The sequence below is a fragment of the Bufo bufo genome, chromosome 1 (assembly GCF_905171765.1).
Source record: "Bufo bufo chromosome 1, aBufBuf1.1, whole genome shotgun sequence".
NCBI lineage: Eukaryota > Metazoa > Chordata > Amphibia > Anura > Bufonidae > Bufo > Bufo bufo.
Window position 1 is genome coordinate 740,868,388 of NC_053389.1, and position 18,948 is coordinate 740,887,335.

An 18,948-nucleotide genomic window follows, 5' to 3' on the forward strand; every position below is an offset into this window, starting at 1 on the left:
TTTTTGCGGACCCATTGAAATGAATGGGTACGCATCCTATCCGCCAAAAAAAACCGGAACGGACAAGGAAACAAACAACGTTCGTGTGCATGTAGCCTAAATTAGATTTCTCGCCCATATTCATTGGGGGACACAGGAACCGTGGGTATAGCTATGTCCTCTAGGAGGTGTTGACACTAGATAAAGCTGTTAGCTCCTCCCCTGGCAGCTATACCCCCTCCCCAGCCCACGGGGTAAACACCCCCGGCTGGTGGGTGCAAGCGGGCGCTTCCACTCACTGCTCCAGGTCCCTCAGCGCCCCGGCCGACCGACAGGCTCCCGGTCGGCCGTGCGCGTAAACTTAGGCCCCGGCTTCGCGGCTTACTAGGCCGCAGCTTCATCCCCTGGTATGGGGGAGGGGGTGCGCTCTGGCGTGAATATTTCCGGCCTCACTCCCTCCCCCAGAAGCCGCTGGACCCCGCCCCTAGTCCTCTAAAAGGCAGCTTAACCCTTTCTAGCCAGCCACCTCTTGAGGTCGGCACCAGATTATCTGGGGGTTCTATCTCCAGTGCAATGTGCCTTAATGTTGAAGCAGTTAACCCTTTCCTGCCTCTCTGCCCACTTGACACTGGGCATCCTAGTTTAATTAAAAAAATAAAAATAATGCACGTTCATACGGGCCCCCCTCCCCCTCCTCAGCCCTCATCACCGCAGGACCACCCTGTCTGTGTGGTACCAGGCTGGGCCCGTGTCCTATACCGGACAAGGGAGGACCTCTCATAGTTCCCAATCCGCCCTCCAGGGTCGTTGGTTGATAATCCTCCACCTGCGCAGATCCATGGAGGACAGCTGAAGGTTCCCAATCCACCCTCATGGTCGCGTAGTTGATAATTCTCCACCTGCACGATCCAGTGGAGAACCTCTGGAAGTCCCCAATCCATTCTCTGGGGTAGTTTGGTTGATAAAGCTCCGCCTACACAATCCGGTGGATGGACCTCTAGTTTCCCACTCCACCCTCTGGGTAGTTTGGGTGATATATCCCCACCGGCGTAGCCTGCAACTGCCACGGGAAAGTTTCTGAGAGGGAGAACTGCGGGCAAGCGGGCCAGAGCAGAACATATTTCTCCTCGGTCACCTCCGCACCCCCACCTTTCCTCCCTAGGGTCTCGCTCAGACACACCCTCCCATCCCTGGAGAGGTTCAGTCCGAGGGGAGGGGGGGGGGAAATCAGTGATTCGGGCTCTAATTCTAATCCGTTGCAATATTCCAAGATTGCGTCCATGGTAGCCATCAGTTCTTGTCGTCTGCATTACCCCCTTTCCTCAGGCAGAGTATTTGCACCATTGCTGCCTACAATACTTACCTTAGGCATTACCTCCTTCCATAGGTGAACTGCTAGAGCGCTGTTTTCAGTGTCGCTTGTTGGCGTTCCCCCTTCCATAGGGGACGGAATCGCATTTCCACTGGGTACTGTACGTACCGTATGCATTAGCCTCTTCCATAGGTTATGGCATCATCACCGGTTACAGTGTTTACCGTAGGCATTACCCTTTCCTTAGGTGGAGTAATTGCACTCTCACAGGGTACTGGATTCGCCATATGCATTACCCCCTTCCATAAACGCCGTAATCTCTCTACCATTGCATTCAGTTCCTGCTGTATGCATTGCCACTTCCGCTAGCAGTACCTGTATGCATTACCGCTTCCATAGGCGGAGTAATTGCACTACTACGGGATATGGTACTTGCCTTATATATTGTCCCCTGCCGTAGGTGGACTAAGTATAATTACACTGGTTTCAGTCCCGGACGTATGCATCCCCCCTTTGGTAGGTGGCGGCATTGCATCTCCACTGGGTTCTGTACCTGCCGTATTCATTAGCCTTTCTACCATCACCGTGCTTCCTGTTGCATTACCCCCTTCCACAAGTGATCCGCTTACAGGGGAATACCTAAGCATCTTGGGATGCTGCAGTTCAACTACACCACGTCTCTAGATGCCTTAGCTTCTTTCACAGTGTGGCGTGGCAACAGTCGGTACCCGGGGGTGCTGGTGCTCTGCATCTAGTGGTGTATGGGTGCCGCCAGTGGATACGGTAGCCGTTTCCACATTGTATCCTTCTTATCTTTCGGTGCTGGTTTTGAGCATGGTTGCGACATCCTCTGTCCTCCCAGAGGGGTTGCCTAGCAACACTTGTGTCCTAGAGACCACCCATCTCCATGGGCCTCCTCGGTTCCAGTCGGTCAGGATATTGTCATCATCAATACGTAGTGCATATGCCATTGCGCATAATATGGGGAGTACGTTCCAGCGAGTCGAGTGTTTACTGACTCTGTAATCCCCCTCAGCTGGGGGTTCTACTCAGACGCTAGCTTTGCTGCTGCTCCTGTTCAGAGCCCTTCCAAGGTAAAGTGTTTAAGGCTAGATCTACTTAACTGTGGCAGTATGGTGCCATGGCTTCTACGGGATAGCCTCAGGCCTCCCCCTCAGTTTTGCGCCGACGAGGCAGGCGCTGGCTACTACTGGGGGACTGGTATTTGCGTTACCACTACATACTATGGTTCTTACTGCACAGCTCCTTTGACAGGTGGTGGATTCTTCTAGCACTGAATTAGTGGCCTCTGCGGTGTGGCCCCCCTCCTCGGCTGGGGTATGGGCTAGCGATACAGTTGTGGCTCCCCTTGCTTGGCTTCCTCCTCAGGCGGAGTTTTGGCACAGCATCTGCATTTGCACGGGGTATTCTTTGAGTGGCCTTCTATTTCCAGAGTTTCAGACCCGGCTGGTGGGCTGTGGCGCACTCCACATCTCTCCTTCTACAGACGAATCCTTCCCATTGGTCCTGGGTGTGCTACCTGTATCTACATTACCTCTCTTAAGACATGACTAATGTCTAGGTCACGTCAGCCCTCTAGTGATCATACTTCCCACCGCCCATTCCGTGGATAGACTACGAGACTCCCCACGCCAGACACAGCGGGGTTACTGTCACGTCTTGCTACGCTGATAGACGTTCCATACCTGGAACGGAACACCCTTCTATTTCTTCTTCTTCCTCAAACAGAATGGTTGCCGGCCTCTCCCTTCTGTATTCCTGTACTGCAGAACGTGTTCGAGGCGATGTGTCTGCATTGGAGTCGCCCCCGGACGTGGACTTGATGGCCTCGAGACTCACTCGGAAGCTTCACACCTTTCCCTCCCGAGCAAGAGATCCGGAAGCTTGCGGCGTGGACGCCCTGATCTCCCCTTGGCAGGGGTTCTCCCTCCTTTACGTTTCTGCCCCCCCCTTCCCCCTCCTACCCAGGGTTCTACGGAAGATCAGGATGGAGGGTATTCCGACTATCCTAGTCGCCCCTGGGATTGGCCGTTGCACGTGGTACGCAGACCTCGTTCTCCTTCTAGGAGATGTCCTTAGTCACTGCCACTCAGAGATGACCTTCTTTCAGAGTCCAGTCTTCTATCAGTATTTAAGGTCTCTTTGTTTGCCGGCATGGCTATTAAAATCGGCACTCTGACGCGAAGAGGTTTTTCGGCGGATGTCATCCGCAAGCCTGCATCGTCCAGGATCTATTACAGGACCTGGAGGTCCTTCCTGGTTTTCCGTGGAAGCCAAAATATTCCGCCACTTCGTTTTTCTCTCCCCACGGTCCTGTCCTTTCTACAATCAGGGTTGGACCTTGGTCTGGCCCTTAGCTCTTTGAAGGGTCAGGTGTCGGCGCTTTCTATCCTTTTCCAGTGCCCTCTGGCCCCCCTGGGGCATGTAAGGACTTTTCTTCAGGAAGTGGCACATACGGTTCTTCCGTACCGTCCTCCTTTACCACCTTGGGATCTGAATTTAGTCCTCTCAGCGCTCCAGGCTCCCCCCTTGGAGCCCTTGTGGGAGATTTCTCTCCGACTCCTGTCCTGGAAAGTAGTTTTTCTGGTCGCTATCACTTTTATCAGACGGGTGTCTAAGTTGGCGGCGCTCTCTTGCAGAGAACCCTTTCTGGTTATTCATAGGGACAAGGTGGTTCTCCGGCCTGTCCGTTCTTTTCTTCCGAAGGTGGTCTCTGACTTCCATATTAACGAGGAAATTGTTCTTCCCTCACTGTGTCCATCTCCTTCACACCCTAAGGGAAAGGAGTTACACCATTTGGACATTGTCAGAGCTCTGAAGATCTATTTAGCAGCCTCTGGTCCCTTCCGCCGTACGGACCCCCTTTTTGTCATTCCGGAGGGTCCTCGAAAGAGATTGGCGGCTTCCAAGGGGGCAATCACACTCTAGATCCGGTCTGCAATTCCTAAAAGCATACCGCGCCGGAAGCAGGGTTCCGCCCTTAGGTGTCACGGCTCACTCCACCAGAGCGGTGGGCGCATCTTGGGCTCAGAGGAATCACGCTTCGGCTGCACAGTTGTGTAAGGCGGCTACTTGGTCCTCCTTACACACATTCACAAACTTTTACCAGGTGCATACTTTCGCATTGGCGGACGCTGTCTTAGGCTGCATGGTCTTGCAGGCGGCAGTTTCTTAGATGCCTGCAGGGACGATTGCTTCCATGGGTCTGTGGTTTTTCCCTCCCTGTGGACTGCTTTTGGACGTCCCACTGTTCCTGTGTCCCCCAGTGAATAAGGGTGAGAACAGGAGATTTTTGTATAACTTGCCAGTAAAATATTTTTCTTGCTCTTCATTGGGGGACACAGCACCCACCCAGTATTGTTGTTCAGCCACAGTTGTGGCAGTTGCTGGTTTGAACCCCGTTGGGTCTTTTGGCATGGTTGGTGTTCCATGTTTTTTCTTTGGTTGGCTTGTTTCTCCTACTGCTTGTGCACAAACTGAAGCTCTCTCTCCAGGCTGGAGGGGGTATAGCTGCCAGGGGAGGAGCTAACAGCTTTATCTAGTGTCAACGCCTCCTAGAGGACATAGCTATACCCACGGTTCCTGTGTCCCCCAATGAGGAGTGAGAAAGATTTTACTGGTAAGTTATACAAAAATCTCCTTTTAAATGCACTGGGGCGTCCCCAAGCACTGACTCCATATATGGACATAGCTATATATGGAGTCAGAGCAGGGACTCCTAAGCCGTGGACTAATGCATAGAAATAGAGGCATCACGCTCGAGCACACGTGGTGCTTAGCCAAACTCCGCGATGTGCCGAGCATGCTCGCTCAACACTAATCATAAATCCATATAATGCTATGCGACCCCAGCAGCGCTGGAAGTTCAGGACGGGAGCTGTTTTATACTCACGCTGCGAGTCCACAGTATGCAACTCGCTAGTCTGAAAGCTGCCATACAGTGGATGGAGCTGTGTAGTTCCGGCACTGGAGCTACTGCTGAACAATAGTGATGTCGCGAACATAAAATTTTCAGTTCGCGAACAGCGAACGCGAACTTCCGCAAATGTTCGCGAACTGGCGAACCGGGCGAACCGCCATAGACTTCAATAGACAGGCGAATTTTAAAACCCACAGGGACTCTTTCTGGCCACAATAGTGATGAGAAAGTTGTTTCAAGGGGTCTAACACCTGGACTGTGGCATGCCGGAGGGGGATCTATGGCAAAACTCCCATGGAAAATTACGTAGTGGACGCAGAGTCGGGTTTTAATCCATAAAGGGCATAAATCAACTAACATTCCTAAATTGTTTGGAATAACGTGCTTTAAAACATCCAGTGTGTGTATACGATCAGGTATGATGTTGTATCGATCAGGTAGTGTAAGGGTTACGCCCGCATCACAGACATTGACAGACCAAACTCCCCTTTTAATGCACCGCAAACAGTTCATTTGCACAACCGCAAACTCCCCATTTGCACAAGGTTGGATACCAAGCTAGCCACGTCCCGGTGATGTCATTGAAGGTTTCTTCCTCCACCCAGCCACGTACAACACCAAGGGTCCCCGAAAGGTCAATTGAATTGATTTTTCGAACGGGGAGATGGTTAAAAAAACGCTGGCTCCCTCCCCTTTGTTTTTATCCACGGTGACTGCGTCTGCGCCGTGCAATTTACTGTCACACCCGATATGAGTGGTATTTTCTGTAGTACTATTCTCATCAGTTTAATCCCTCTAACGTCCCCAATCTGGGTGCCATTTATTGAATAGATTTTTCGAACGGGGAGATGGTTAAAAAAACGCTGGCTCCCTCCCCTTTGTTTTTATCCACGGTGACTGCGTCTGCGCCGTGCAATTTACTGTCACACCCGATATGAGTGGTATTTTCTGTAGTACTATTCTCATCAGTTTAATCCCTCTAACGTCCCCGACTCCCCAATCTGGGGGCCATTTATTAAACAGATTTTTCGGACGGGGAGATGGTTAAAAAAACGCTGGCTCCCTCCACTCTGTTTTAATCCACGGTGACTGCGTCTGCGCCGTGCAATTTACTGTCACACCCGATATGAGTGGTATTTTCTGTAGTACTATTCTCATCAGTTTAATCCCTCTAACGTCCCCAATCTGGGTGCCATTTATTGAATAGATTTTTCGAACGGGGAGATGGTTAAAAAAACGCTGGCTCCCTCCCCTTTGTTTTTATCCACGGTGACTGCGTCTGCGCCGTGCAATTTACTGTCACACCCGATATGAGTGGTATTTTCTGTAGTACTATTCTCATCAGTTTAATCCCTCTAACGTCCCCGACTCCCCAATCTGGGGGCCATTTATTAAACAGATTTTTCGGACGGGGAGATGGTTAAAAAAACGCTGGCTCCCTCCACTCTGTTTTAATCCACGGTGACTGCGTCTGCGCCGTGCAATTTACTGTCACACCCGATATGAGTGGTATTTTCTGTAGTACTATTCTCATCAGTTTAATCCCTCTAACGTCCCCAATCTGGGTGCCATTTATTGAATAGATTTTTCGAACGGGGAGATGGTTAAAAAAACGCTGGCTCCCTCCCCTTTGTTTTTATCCACGGTGACTGCGTCTGCGCCGTGCAATTTACTGTCACACCCGATATGAGTGGTATTTTCTGTAGTACTATTCTCATCAGTTTAATCCCTCTAACGTCCCCGACTCCCCAATCTGGGGGCCATTTATTAAACAGATTTTTCGGACGGGGAGATGGTTAAAAAAACGCTGGCTCCCTCCACTCTGTTTTAATCCACGGTGACTGCGTCTGCGCCGTGCAATTTACTGTCACACCCGATATGAGTGGTATTTTCTGTAGTACTATTCTCATCAGTTTAATCCCTCTAACGTCCCCAATCTGGGTGCCATTTATTGAATAGATTTTTCGAACGGGGAGATGGTTAAAAAAAACCTGGCTCCCTCCACTCTGTTTTAAACCACGGTGACTGCGTCTGCGCCGTGCAATTTACTGTCACACCCGATATGAGTGGTATTTTCTGTAGTACTATTCTCATCAGTTTAATCCCTCTAACGTCCCCAATCTGGGTGCCATTTATTGAATAGATTTTTCGAACGGGGAGATGGTTAAAAAAACGCTGGCTCCCTCCACTCTGTTTTAAACCACGGTGACTGCATCTGCGCCGTGCAATTTACTGTCACACCCGATATGAGTGGTATTTTCTGTAGTACTATTCTCATCAGTTTAATCCCTCTAACATCCCCAATCTGGGGGCCATTTATTAAATAGATTTTTTGAACGGGGAGATGGTTAAAAAAACGCTGGCTCCCTCCACCGATATGAGTGGTATTTTCTGTAGTATTATTCTCATCAGTTTAATCCCTGTTACGTCCCATATCAGGAATTGCCTTTTATGAAAAAAAATTTAGGCCGGGTACCTTCGACTGCCTTCACAGTGACAGACCAAACTCTCATACACTAAACTGAATTGATTTCAGGAACCGGGAGATGGAAAAAGCAGCTTGGTCGGTCCTCTTACTCCCAAATTGGGGCACTGCGCGTGCACAGAGCAATGTGCTGTGACACCCTATATGAGTGGTGTCTTAACTAGTACTATTGCTATCAGTTTAATCCCTGTTACGGACCCTATCCGGTCGAATTGATTAACCATTGTCGAATCCCCCATTGACATCCCCCTTATAAGCTGTGTAAAGCATATTTTTTAGTTTGGTTTTGAACTGCTGCATCCTTTCCGACTTTTGGTAATTTGGTAACATTTCTGCCACTTTCTGCTTATACCGGGGGTCTAGTAGCGTGGCCACCCGATCGCTTTTGGTCTGACCATAATGAAGCAACGGCCTTATCATCTGGGGTGTGGCAACATTGCCAACACACTTTTATAGAGGTGATGATGATTGCTTCATTGTGATACGCAAGCCCCTTCACCACAACAAGGTAACGATCACGAAGGGGAATTGACACTTGTATGTGCCTTTTTTTTTTGGTTTGTTTTTGCAGCCACAGTGCTGCACCATAGGACAGAAAAATTAGGCATGTACACATGCCTGAAAAATAATGGCACTGTTGCAGACGCTATTGTAGCAGCGGCCGGAAAAATTTATGTTTTCCAGGCAGAAAAGTGACTAAAACATTACGGCTTGAACCCTAGTTGGTGGTGGAGAATTCACGAAAGTCATCCGGTATGCAGACATTAAATACAGCAGCGTGGGGACCATTTTGAGGCCAAGGCATGTAATCAGGCCTTTTGTTAGTCAAACGTATCCCCCACTGTCAGTCCCTTCGGGATCCATGCCTCATTCATCTTTATGAAGGTGAGGTAATCAACACTTTTTTGACCGAGGCGACTTCTCTTGTCAGTGACAATGCCTCCTGCTGCACTGAAGCTCCTTTCTGACAGGACACTTGAAGCAGGGCAGGCCAGAAGTTCTATCGCAAACTGGGATAGCTCAGGCCACAGGTCAAGCCTGCACACCCAGTAGTGAAGGGGTTCATTGCTCCTCAGAGTGTCGATATCTGCTGTTAAGGCGAGGTAGTCTGCTACCTGTCGGTCGAGTCGTTCTCTAAGGCTGGATCCCGAAGGGCTGTGGCGATGAGTAGGACTGAAAAAGCTCCGCATGTCCTCCATCAACAACACATCTGTAAATCGTCCAGTCCTTGCCGCCGTGGTAGGAGGAGGATTACACTCACCTCTTCCCCTGTTAGATTCCCGTTGTGCTGTGACATCTCCCTTATAAGCTGTGTAAAGCATATTTTTTAGTTTGGTTTTGAACTGCTGCATCCTTTCCGACTTTCGGTAATTTGGTAACATTTCTGCCACTTTCTGCTTATACCGGGGGTCTAGTAGCGTGGTCACCCAGTACAGATCGTTCTCCTTTATCCTTTTTATACGTGGGTCCCTCAACAGACATGACAGCATGAAAGACCCCATTTGAACAAGGTTGGATGCAGAGCTTCTCATTTCCCGTTCCTCGTCCTCACTGATGTCATTGACGGTCTGTTCTTCCCCCCAGCCACGTACAACACCATGGGTCCCAGATAGGTGACAACAACGAGCACCCTGGGGTGCCTGCTGTGGTTGGTCTTCCTCCTCCTCAAAGCCGCCACATTCCTCCTCTGACTCCTCTTCCTCATACTCCTCTTCCAGCGTTGCTGCAGGTCCGGCAAGCGATGATGACAAGGCTGTTTCTGGTGGTGATGGTGACCACAACTCTTCCTCTTCCTCTTCACGCTCATCTACAGCCTGATCCAGAACTCTTCGCAGGGCACGCTCCAGGAAGAAAACAAATGGGATGAGGTCGCTGATGGTGCCTTCGGTGCGACTGACTAGGTTTGTCACCTCCTCAAAAGGACGCATAAGCCTACAGGCATTGCGCATGAGTGTCCAGTAACGTGGCAAAAAGATTCCCAGCTCCGCAGAGGCTGTCCTAGCACCCCGGTCATACAAATACTCGTTGACGGCTTTTTCTTGTTGGAGCAGGCGGTCGAACATTAGGAGTGTTGAATTCCAACGTGTCGGGCTGTCGCATATCAAGCGCCTCACTGGCATGTTGTTTCGCCGCTGAATATCGGAAAAGTGCGCCATGGCCGTGTAGGAACGCCTGAAATGGCCACACACCTTCCTGGCCTGCTTGAGGACGTCCTGTAAGCCTGGGTACTTAGACACAAAACGTTGTACGATGAGATTCAACACATGTGCCATGCACGGCACATGTGACAACTTGCCCAAATTTAATGCCGCCAACAGATTGCTTCCATTGTCACACACCACTTTGCCGATCTCCAGTTGGTGCGGGGTCAGCCACTGATCCACCTGTGCGTTCAGGGCGGACAGGAGTGCTGGTCCTGTGTGGCTCTCTGCTTTCAGGCAAGTCAACCCCAAGATAGCGTTACACTGTCGTATCCGGGATGTGGAATAGCCCCTGGGGAGCTGGGGGGAATCAGTTGATGTGCAGCCAGACGCCGCAGCAGAAGAGGACTCAGCCGAGGAGGAAATTAAAGAGGATGGAGTAGGAGTAGAGGAGGTGGCAGTAGGTCTGCCTGCAAGTCGTGGTGGTGTCACCAACTCCGCTGCAGAGCCACGCATTCCATGCTTGTCAGCCGTCAGCAGGTTGACCCAATGCGCAGTATACGTGATATACCTGCCCTGACCGTGCTTTGCAGACCAGGTATCAGTGGTCAGATGGACCCTTGCCCCAACACTGTATGCCAGAGATGCCATGACTTCCTTTTCAATGACATGGTAGAGGTTTGGGATTGCCTTTTTTGAAAAAAAATTTCGTCCGGGTACCTTCCACTGTGGTGTCCCAATAGCGACAAATTTTTTGAAGGCCTCAGACTCTACCAGCTGGTATGGTAAAAGCTGGCGGGCTAAGAGTTCCGTCAAGCCAGCTGTCAGTCGCCGGGCAAGGGGGTGACTTTGTGACATTGGCTTCTTATGCTCAAACATGTCCTTGACAGACACCTGACTGTGGGCAGATGAGCAGGAACTGCTGAAGGTGAGAGATGGAGTGGCGGGTGGTTGAGAGGGGGCAGGGAGGACAGCAGTGGTTGACGTGGCTGAAGATGCAGGACCAGGAGGAGCATGGTGGCTTTGAGTTTGTGTGCTGCTTGTACTCATGTGTTGATCCCATAGGCGTTTGTGATGTGAGATCATGTGCCTTCGCAAAGCAGTTGTACCAAGGTGGGTGTTGGACTTCCCACGACTCAGTTTCTTTTGGCACAGGTTGCAAATGGCATTGCTTTTATCAGAGGCAGACACACAAAAAAAATGCCACACTGCTGAGCTTTGCAATGACGGCATTCTAGTGGTGGCAACAGCATGCGTTGACTGGCGTGCTGTCTGGCTGACCCCAGGTGCCGATACATGCTGTCTGACTGTGCCACTAACTCCTTGCGACGACCTCCCCCTGCTTCCAACTCGTCTCCTCATTCTCTCTGTCTCCCCTTCAGAACTTTCCCCCTCTTCTTCTCTTCGAGCAGGCACCCACGTGGCATCCGTGGACACATCGTCATCATCAACCGCTTCACTTGTATCTGACACCTCAGCAAAGGAAGCAGCAGCGGGTACAACATCATCATCATCACACTGTACGTCCATGTGTGTAATCCTGCCTGACTGAGACATATCCCCGTAATCTACATCATCTGGCAATAATGGTTGCGCATCACTAATTGCATCCAACTGATGTGTAAATAACTCCTCTGACGGATCAAGTGAAGCGGCTGTGGTGGCTGTGGTGGTAGTGGCGACGGGCGGGTGCGTGGTAACTTGAGAGCAGGTGACCGAAGCTGAGTTGGAGGAGGATGGTGCGTCAAGGTTCTTAGCGGAAGCTGTTGAAGATTGGGTGTCCTGTCTAAGCCAGTCAACTACGTCCTCTGAATTTTTCGGGTTCAGGGTACGTGGCCTCTGAAAACTGGGCATTATTCCAGGGACAGTGGAAATCACAGCACCACGACCACGACGGCCCCTGCGGGGTGGCCTGCCTCTGCCTGTCATTTTTTTTTTAGATAAGTGGTACTACGCGTGCTAGGTACTGTGCCACCCGGTATGAGTGGTTGGCACTGGCAGTGGGCACACTACAGTCTGTGGAAGTGGGCCTGACACACACTGGCAGCAGGCAAGCAACTGAATTTAGACTACTGTCTAAAAATTAAATGCCTTATTTATCGGCAAGCTACTGTGCCACCCGGTATCAGTGGTTGGCACTGGCAGTGGGCACACTACAGTCAGTGGAAGAGGGCCTGACACACACTGGCAGCAGGCAAGCAACTGAAATTACACTAAAGTGTAAAAATTAAATGCCTTATTTATCGGCAAGCTACTGTGCCACCCGGTATGAATGGTTGGCACTGGCAGTGGGCACACTACAGTCAGTGGAAGAGGGCCTGACACACACTGGCAGCAGGCAAGCAACTGAATTTAGACTACTGTCTAAAAATTAAATGCCTTATTTATCGGCAAGCTACTGTGCCACCCGGTATCAGTGGTTGGCACACTACAGTCAGTGGAAGCGGGCCTGACACACACTGGCAGCAGGCAAGCAACTGAAATTACACTAAAGTGTAAAAATTAAATGCCTTATTTATCGACAAGCTACTGTGCCACCCGGTATCAGTGGTTGGCACTGGCAGTGGGCACACTACAGTCAGTGGAAGCGGGCCTGACACACACTGGCAGCAGGCAAGCAACTGAATTTAGACTACTGTCTAAAAATTAAATGCCTTATTTATCGGCAAGCTACTGTGCCACCCGGTATCAGTGGTTGGCACTGGCAGTGGGCACACTACAGTCAGTAGAAGCGGGCCTGACACACACTGGCAGCAGGCAAGCAACTGAAATTACACTAAAGTGTAAAAATTAAATGCCTTATTTATCGGCAAGCTACTGTGCCACCCGGTATGAGTGGTTGGCACTGGCAGTGGGCACACTACAGTCAGTGGAAGAGGGCCTGACACACTGACTGGCAGCAGGCAAGCAACTGAATTTAGACTACTGTCTAAAAATTAAATGCCTTATTTATCGGCAAGCTACTGTGCCACCCGGTATCAGTGGTTGGCACTGGCAGTGGGCACACTACAGTCAGTGGAAGCGGGCCTGACACACACTGGCAGCAGGCAAGCAACTGAAATTACACTAAAGTGTAAAAATTAAATGCCTTATTTATCGGCAAGCTACTGTGCCACCCGGTATCAGTGGTTGGCACTGGCAGTGGGCACACTACAGTCAGTAGAAGCGGGCCTGACACACACTGGCAGCAGGCAAGCAACTGAAATTACACTAAAGTGTAAAAATTAAATGCCTTATTTATCGACAAGCTACTGTGCCACCCGGTATCAGTGGTTGGCACTGGCAGTGGGCACACTACAGTCAGTGGAAGCGGGCCTGACACACACTGGCAGCAGGCAAGCAACTGAATTTAGACTACTGTCTAAAAATTAAATGCCTTATTTATCGGCAAGCTACTGTGCCACCCGGTATCAGTGGTTGGCACTGGCAGTGGGCACACTACAGTCTGTGGAAGTGGGCCTGACACACACTGGCAGCAGGCAAGCAACTGAATTTAGACTACTGTCTAAAAATTAAATGCCTTATTTATCGGCAAGCTACTGTGCCACCCGGTATCAGTGGTTGGCACTGGCAGTGGGCACACTACAGTCAGTGGAAGAGGGCCTGACACACACTGGCAGCAGGCAAGCAACTGAAATTACACTAAAGTGTAAAAATTAAATGCCTTATTTATCGGCAAGCTACTGTGCCACCCGGTATGAATGGTTGGCACTGGCAGTGGGCACACTACAGTCAGTGGAAGAGGGCCTGACACACACTGGCAGCAGGCAAGCAACTGAATTTAGACTACTGTCTAAAAATTAAATGCCTTATTTATCGGCAAGCTACTGTGCCACCCGGTATCAGTGGTTGGCACTGGCAGTGGGCACACTACAGTCAGTGGAAGCGGGCCTGACACACACTGGCAGCAGGCAAGCAACTGAAATTACACTAAAGTGTAAAAATTAAATGCCTTATTTATCGACAAGCTACTGTGCCACCCGGTATCAGTGGTTGGCACTGGCAGTGGGCACACTACAGTCAGTGGAAGCGGGCCTGACACACACTGGCAGCAGGCAAGCAACTGAATTTAGACTACTGTCTAAAAATTAAATGCCTTATTTATCGGCAAGCTACTGTGCCACCCGGTATCAGTGGTTGGCACTGGCAGTGGGCACACTACAGTCAGTAGAAGCGGGCCTGACACACACTGGCAGCAGGCAAGCAACTGAAATTACACTAAAGTGTAAAAATTAAATGCCTTATTTATCGGCAAGCTACTGTGCCACCCGGTATCAGTGGTTGGCACTGGCAGTGGGCACACTACAGTCAGTGGAAGCGGGCCTGACACACACTGGCAGCAGGCAAGCAACTGAAATTACACTAAAGTGTAAAAATTAAATGCCTTATTTATCGGCAAGCTACTGTGCCACCCGGTATCAGTGGTTGGCACTGGCAGTGGGCACACTACAGTCAGTAGAAGCGGGCCTGACACACACTGGCAGCAGGCAAGCAACTGAAATTACACTAAAGTGTAAAAATTAAATGCCTTATTTATCGACAAGCTACTGTGCCACCCGGTATCAGTGGTTGGCACTGGCAGTGGGCACACTACAGTCAGTGGAAGCGGGCCTGACACACACTGGCAGCAGGCAAGCAACTGAATTTAGACTACTGTCTAAAAATTAAATGCCTTATTTATCGGCAAGCTACTGTGCCACCCGGTATCAGTGGTTGGCACTGGCAGTGGGCACACTACAGTCAGTAGAAGCGGGCCTGACACACACTGGCAGCAGGCAAGCAACTGAAATTACACTAAAGTGTAAAAATTAAATGCCTTATTTATCGGCAAGCTACTGTGCCACCCGGTATGAGTGGTTGGCACTGGCAGTGGGCACACTACAGTCAGTGGAAGCGGGCCTGACACACACTGGCAGCAGGCAAGCAACTGAATTTAGACTACTGTCTAAAAATTAAATGCCTTATTTATCGGCAAGCTACTGTGCCACCCGGTATCAGTGGTTGGCACTGGCAGTGGGCACACTACAGTCAGTTGAAGTCGGCCTGACACACACTAGCAGCAGGCAAGCAGCTGAAATTACATTAAAGTGTAAAAATTAAATGCCTTTTTTAAGCAAAGTCCTGTGCCAGCCGGTATGAGTGGTGGGCACTGGCAGTGGGCACACTACAGTCAGTGGAAGTCAGCCTGACACACACTGGCAGGCAACTAACCTTAGATTAAAGTGTAAAAATTAAGTGCCTATTTTTTAAGCAAAGTCCTGTGCCACTCGGTATGACAGGGGTGGGCACTGGCAGTGGGCACACTACAGTCAGTTGAAGTCGGCCTGACACACACTAGCAGCAGGCAAGCAGCTGAAATTACACTAAAGTGTAAAAATTAAATGCCTTTTTTATGCAAAGTCCTGTGCCAGCCGGTATGAGTGGTGGGCACTGGCAGTGGGCACACTACAGTCAGTGGAAGTCAGCCTGACACACACTGGCAGGCAACTAACCTTAGATTAAAGTGTAAAAATTAAGTGCCTATTTTTTAAGCAAAGTCCTGTGCCACTCGGTATGACAGGGGTGGGCACTGGCAGTGGGCACACTACAGTCAGTTGAAGTCGGCCTGACACACACTAGCAGCAGGCAAGCAGCTGAAATTACATTAAAGTGTAAAAATTAAATGCCTTTTTTAAGCAAAGTCCTGTGCCAGCCGGTATGAGTGGTGGGCACTGGCAGTGGGCACACTACAGTCAGTGGAAGTCAGCCTGACACACACTGGCAGGCAACTAACCTTAGATTAAAGTGTAAAAATTAAGTGCCTATTTTTTAAGCAAAGTCCTGTGCCACTCGGTATGACAGGGGTGGGCACTGGCAGTGGGCACACTACAGTCTGTGGGCCTGCAGCTCCTCACACACAGGCAGGCCAGGCAACTGCAATATGTATATAAAGGAAAAAAAAAAAGCAGACTAATGTTGCAGCCCTAAAAAGGGCTTTTTGGGGTGCTGTCAGGACGCTGTCCTTACAGCAGAGATCAGATGAGTCTTTCAGGACTGGAGTGGACACTGAATTCACTAGCCTAGCTATCGATTTCCCAATTAAATCAGCAGCAGTTACAGTCTCCCTCCTCTCACTAAGACTGCAGCTTCAGAATGAATCTAAAATGGATGCTGTGCAGGAGGTGGGAGGGTCTGGGAGGGAGGGTATGCTGCTGATTGGCTGGAATGTGTCTGCTGACTGTGAGGTACAGGGTCAAAGTTTGCTCAATGATGATGTATAGGGGGCGGACCGAACATCGCATGTGTTCGCCCGGCAGAGGCGAACGCGAACAAGCTATGTTCGCCGGGAACTGTTCGCCGTCGGATAGTTCGGGCCATCTCTACTGAACAACAATTAGAGATTAATATCCTGAGTATAGACCATCAGTAGTAGTGGGGTCAGAGATGCAGTTTTAATGTAGTTATTTTTTTTTTGTAATAGCCAGAAGTAGATCAAGCAGGAAGGAGAAATATTACATCTTTTCTTTATTTTCCATTCTGTTTGAATCTATTTCTCATTTTGACAAAAAAAATTAAAAAAAATACAAAACTGCCACCAAAATTGCACGTCATTACAGCCATAGGGAAATTTTAGAGCTCATCTTGCAGAGAGCTTTCTGGAACAAATAGTAAAAATCAACACCCTCCCAACCTAGTAATGGTTCATACACCGCACCCTTCAATCCTGGACAAGAGGGCCATGAACATGTTTTCTCTCATTTTGCCTCTTGTACATGACACTTGCCTATTTTATTTAGCACTGCAGTGCCTATAAGAAAAGGGTGATTTCTACTGGAATTTACACCACTTGTCGGAAACAGGTCAGACTACTTTCACACTAGCGGCATGGAACTCCGGCAGGCTGTTCCATCGGGTGAACAACCTATCAGATCTGTCCGTCCTGCTGCTAGTGAACGTGTGCCCCCGGACTGACTATAATGGAGGCGGGGCGGAGTTCTGGTGGAGGCACGGCAAGAGGCTGCCGGAATAAATGTTGGACATGTCGTAGTTTTATTTCGGCAGCCTCTCGCCGTGCCTCCGCCGGAACTGCGCCCCCATTATAGTCAATGGGGACGGTGCGGCAGTCCGGGGGCACACGTTCACTAGCGGCAGGACGGATCCGACAGGCTGTTCACCCGATGGAACAGCCTGCCGGAGGTCTGTGCCGCTAGTGTGAAAGTAGACTTAGAAACCTACACTTGGGCCAACCTCCATAGTTTATGGCATCCATTGCACTTTCATGGTACAAAGGCCACTGAACTAGTGTTCCCCCACTGAAATAAATGTATAGTCCCTCTAGAGATGGGGATAAAAATTGTTGTAGAGCAGCACAAAATGGACCTTCTGGCCTGTCTGGAATGCACCAGCCGTGGAGGAACAGCCAATCCAACGCCGTCCCATAGACATAAGTGGTTCACAGAAGATATCACAGCAGCATGTCCAGTGTGACTTTTATTGGGGACCAGAGTGCACACACAAATACGACGTTTCGGCTACGCAGTGAGAAAGGCTACTGCGTAGCCGAAACGTCGTATTTGTGTGTGCACTCTGGTCCCCAATAAAAGTCACACTGGACATGCTGCTGTGATATCTTCTGTGAACCATCTAGAGATGGGGAAGGACGGGAAGATGTACTATTGTGGCATACTTGAATGTACTGTTTTGTGCCACAAATGTGCAACTTTTTCCCCTTTTCTGACGCATTCACTACTTTTGCAAAAATAGTGACCTAAGTTCGGGCCAGTAAAACGACCTAAGGTCCAGGTGTTGCAGCCATAAGGCCTCTTGCACATGGTCGTTGTTCGGCCGTTCCGTGCATGGGGGGGGGGCAATTTGTGGTCATTTTCCGAGCAGCTGCTGCAACGGATCCAGACCCATTCAACTTGAAAGGGTCCGTGATTCGTCCGCACCGCCAAAAATAAATAAATAAATAGAACACCGTAGTGCTTCCGTGGGGTTCCATGCCTCCGCTCCGCACCGCAGCCCTGGATTGCAGACCCAATCAAGTAAGCAGGTTCGCATCCATGATGCGGTGAGCACATGGCCGGTGCCCGCAAATTGCAGGCCCCAATACGGGCCACGGTTGGCAACGGCCATGTGCATAAGGCCAATACAGACACTAACATGCAGTCCTAAATACATTTGTATTTAATATTATGCATTAGGGTTCCTTTCTCAGGGGAATACTGGGGAAACTGATCTGATTTGTAATATTTTCTGTGATGCAAACTGGTAGGCAAAAAATTTTGGACTGTTTTTGAGCACTGGAATGTACTCAAAAACTCACGTCCCAACCTCTCCCTTGGTTGAATTTGATGAAGTTATGTCTTTTTTCAACTATATTAACTATAAAAAAAAAATATAAAAAATGTAAATAAATAAAAAGTGCAGACTGGAGCATACTGGGTGTGCTCATGTTTATCTCGGTTGACCTGTCCTATGTGGTCTAAGACATTAGGTTGAGGACTGTGAAAACGGCAGTATGACAATAGCTTTCACATGATATCCTTGGCAGAATTGTTTATTACAAAAAATGGTTTATACAATTTTTTTTTTTTTTTTTTTAACTAGCAAAGGTTAGGAATCCTCCCAAGTATCAACAAAGAATGGGAGCTCCAAGGATGACCATATTTCTCACCAGTAGTTGATGCTATCAAGTCACCTCCCCTTCTATGGCATGCTTAGATTTCTTAATATAAAATGGCAACTATCAATTATCTAACAAATGTTAATATTATTAGTCCTTTTTTAAAAGGGTTTTCCAAGATTTTTTCACTGATGACCTATTGTCGGGATAGGTCATCAGTATCATATTTGTGGGGGTCCTAAACCCAAACCGATCAGCAGTTTGAAAAGGCAGCAGTGCTCCTGTGAGCGCCGCTGCTTTCTCGCAGCTTTCCAATACGGCTGTGCTTGGTACCGTGCTAATTGCAGTGGCCGGGTTTGGGGTGGCTCCAATGCTACGCTGGGTCCCCCGGACACCATTGAGGTGTCACCACATGTTGCTGTTCTCCGGAAGGCATGGTAAGGCGTGGTGCACCCGAATGGGAAATAAGTCCAGAGTCAGGGTCTG

The 18,948-nt window shown here is 49.4% G+C and overlaps 1 protein-coding gene across 1 annotated transcript in view; it reads right to left on the bottom strand.

Annotated features, from left to right (window-relative positions):
• The window catches only part of ANXA4 (annexin A4), a 90,761-nt gene that overhangs the window by 33,686 nt on the left and 38,127 nt on the right, over positions 1 to 18,948 (bottom strand). The window lies entirely within an intron of this gene.